Here is a 3864-nt window from a genome sequence, read left to right as displayed (position 1 = left end):
ACCTTTACATAGATCCTTGGCAGAATATTTTTAAATGTTAATCTGCTTTTAGAGTAGAATTTGAATGACCTTTCCCAATACTCAAAGAGTGAAGTTTCATGACACTTCTAAAGAGTTGCTGGTTTGTTGCCAACCACATTATCAAAAGATCTGGTTGTTAAGTAAGGTGTATTTTAAGACTAAATTACAGTAAACATGTACTTTAGTACATGTTTAAAATGTACTCTGCAGGTTAAACTTAACTTATATCAACCATATCCAATTATTGATTAAAAACAAAAATTACAGTGTTGTGACAGTGGCTCAGTGGCAGAATTCTTGCCTGCCATGCTGGAGACCCAGGTTCAATTCCCAGTGCCTGCCCATGCAAAAAAAAATGTAAAACGAGAAACTAAGTACTGAAAGTTGAAAGCAAGAGTTTGTTTCGTTTTACATCATCAATGGGGGTTTTAGATCTTTGTCTTGTTTTTCTTTATAGTTAGGGACTCTTGCTTTCAACTTCAACATAAGTTCATGTCCTTAACAGGTTTCAGCTCAGGTAAAATAACATGCACAGCTTTAGATTACTTTACTAGCAGGAGCACACAGGCTGGAATTAGTGGTGAAAGAAGGCTTGATGCTCTCAAAAATTAGGTATGATGGTGAAAGTATTATGATCCATAGCTATAACTTCTTCATTCAACCCTGGCTTCTGAGGCAGACAATAACCACATCAATGACTGGCTGATGAAGGACAGTTTTTTAAAAGTTGCTGGTTTAATCAATAACCAAGTTACTTTTCACTGTTACTTTTGTGTCAGTCCCAAATGAAAGTCATTTGGCTTGTACTTTAAAATCAGTTCTTCCACATACAAAGTATGAAAATATGTTTGTAGAGGACAATGCTTAGGTTCAGACCAGACTGCACCTCTCTGAAATCTTCATACATGTGTATGTGTCACATTATACTGTCCTGATCCACCGTGCACCAGTTTCCACAGGAGTACTAGTTGGCACGGACATGCCACTGCCATGGAGCATTCTCAACTGGTGACTGCAGTTGTCAGTGTGTGCCACCAGAGGTGGGGAGAAAAGGGGTGCTTAAGATTGATAAGGGAAATTCTAAAACAGTTTAGGAAATCATGCAGATGCATTTAAAGTCCATGTGAGAGTGACTTTTATTAACTGCAAAGTGACTGAGACGTGGCTTGCATTAGAAGCATGGAAACAAAGAGCCTTGTGTGTTTGGAGCCTTTTGCTGTTGTGGTTGTTCTCATTTGGTAACCATCTGGTGGGACTTCATATAGAATGTGGGAAAAATGCTGCACTCGATTGAACTTAGAAATTGTTTTGTCTGAGGGTTGGCTGTTGGGTAAAAATTTTAAGTACCTCCTTGTGTTGCTTCAGGAATGAGGCTTGGATCTTCATTGACATCATCACCAGAGAAATACCGATCTATGATTTCAAATGCTAATTTATGTGTCTTCATTTTCATGTTGCTGTAAAATTTCAATTTTTTCCTCACACTGTCACATTCTTCTATTATTTCAGTTATTGCGCTTTTCTTTGTCACTAACCATTATCAAAATATTTTTCAGACTATTTAGGACTACCTGAACATCTTGAGAATCTTTTACTGAGAGTAAATTACAGAATGGTGATATTACATTCTGCTATATAAAAATCAACCTAATTTTTTCTATCATTTATTGTTAAGTTGCTCATTGCCAAAGCAGGTCTTTCTGTGTTCCAAAATTCCCCTTAGCAAGATGATGAATAATCATATAGATTCATCCAGCATCTATTGTATCTTGAATATCTTGCTGGTTTCCTGCTGTTATATTGGAAGGGAACCCACTGCTTTCTTACTTTCCCTCGGGTGTGACAGGAGATTTGAGAAGTGGAATAGGACTTCACCATTAAGAATGGCCCAGGACTGCTCCTTGGTGCTTGTCACTATGTTGCCAGTAACCCTGAGTGCTGCTGTTTGAACTGTCACTTCCTGGTGGCCCAGAAGGGGCTTGAGAAATGGCACAATCCCTGAATCAATTACCATCTGTTTCTGCTCATTGTCTCCATGTGTCAGGTATGATAGAACACAGTGTCTAAAGAATGTGCATGTCTGTATGGTATATGAGGGCACACAATGCTGGCAAAATCTCCTGAACTGTCTCCACAGGTGATGTAGTGTCCTTATTCATGCAGAAATTGACAATACCCATGTGACTTCTGAAGGAAGATGATAGGAATGGAATGATTGATAAAGGACAGAAGAGATTTGACAACTCCCAGTGATATGACATAATCTCTTTACTGAGGACCATCACCTACGATATTTCCCAAAGCCCATACTGCTTCTTCCCAAACATTCTGATGTGGTGAATGGTGAAGTCTCAGAAAAAGAGGCACTGCATCAGTCTGTACAACAGCTTAAATCTGTGTAGGAAGTTCCTGATAGTATTTTAATTAGCACCCAAGCAGCTTCAAACATCAGTGAATGTTATCATCCCTTTCAATACATTTGATTGGAATTGGTAAAATACCAGCTTTTATTAGGTCATCAACCAGTGGGTTTCTTTCACTGGACAAAAGCTTTCTTACAGCCTGGATGACACTGAACTGGACCACTGGTTTATCACTTGTGGCTTTCTGTGATGTAGCCTGTAGTGTAACATTTTGTGGTTTAAAGTTGGTATCAACCCCTGAATTTTCTAAACTTTCTCCTTGGAGAGCATTTCTCTTTTTCAATAAGGGTTCATCTCTTTTTCTTCTACCACAGTTCAACTGTCACTTCATTTCTCTGTCTTTGCATTGTCTCCAAATCGCCCCTCTGCTTCTTGAAGTTCTTGATGCAGTCGTTCTCCAAGCCAGGATTCTTGGTCATGACAGCACCGGCCTCCTGCAGTGGTTCTTCCAGCAGTGTCAGAGAGTCTCAGCATAGAGTGGCTGGGTGGGGGTGGGGGAGGGGGAGACCAGAGACCCTGTTAGAGTTTTAAATTGACTCATAAAATTTCTTAGCTTCTTTCCAGCTCTCCAGATTAAAGTTTATGAAAAACTTTGGCATGATATTTAGATTTAGATTTACAGAAAAACTGTGCAGATAGTGAGAGTCCTCATATATCATCTTTTCCCCCAGCCGTTGCTTCCTTTAGTACTAATATCTTGTATTAGTGTTGTACATTTGTTACATTTGATTAACTAATAATGACACATTATAATTTATTAACGTTCATAGTTGACATTCTGATTTGATTTTTGTCTTGTGTACTTCTGCAGGATTTGACAAAAGCATAATATCACGTATCCATCATTAGAATGTAATACAGAGTAGTTTTGCTGCCTTGACTACACACTGTGCACTATTTATTAATCCCTCTCTCCCTCCTCTCGAACCACTTGAAACCACTGTTGTTTTTATTAGTTCTATAGTTTTGCCTTTTCCAGAATGTTGTATCACTGTAATTACACTGTATTTAGCCTTTCAAGACTAGCATCTTTCATTTAACAACATGCATTAATGGTTTCTCCATGCATTTTTATGGTTTCATAGCTCATTTTTTTTACTGCTGATTAATATTCTTTTGTATGGACGTACTGCAGTTTTTCCATTCACCTATTTAAGGGTATCATATTTGCTTTCACCTTTTGTCAATATGAATAAAACTAGTGTAAATATATTTTGTGTGTTTTTATTTATGTGTGTTTGTGTGTGTGTATTTGCATTTTCACCTCATTTGGGTAAATACTTTGCAGCATGGCTGCTGGATTTTGGCTTTAAAGAAACTGCCAAACTCTTACAAAGTGGCTGTACCATTCATATTCCTACTAAAAATGAATGAGAGCCCCTGCTGGTCCACATCCTCACAATAAATAGTTATCTGTTTT

At 38.0% G+C, this 3864-nt stretch overlaps 1 pseudogene; it reads right to left on the bottom strand.

The window, feature by feature from the left end:
* Positions 1–1252: 1252 nt before the first annotated feature.
* On the bottom strand, positions 1253–2863 carry LOC143655400 (importin subunit alpha-4 pseudogene; annotated as a pseudogene).
* Between the last annotated feature and the right edge of the window lie 1001 nt (positions 2864–3864).

This window comes from Tamandua tetradactyla, chromosome 14 (assembly GCF_023851605.1).
Source record: "Tamandua tetradactyla isolate mTamTet1 chromosome 14, mTamTet1.pri, whole genome shotgun sequence".
In the NCBI taxonomy this organism is placed as follows: Eukaryota; Metazoa; Chordata; class Mammalia; order Pilosa; family Myrmecophagidae; genus Tamandua; species Tamandua tetradactyla.
This window is presented reverse-complemented; position numbering and strand designations above follow the sequence as displayed.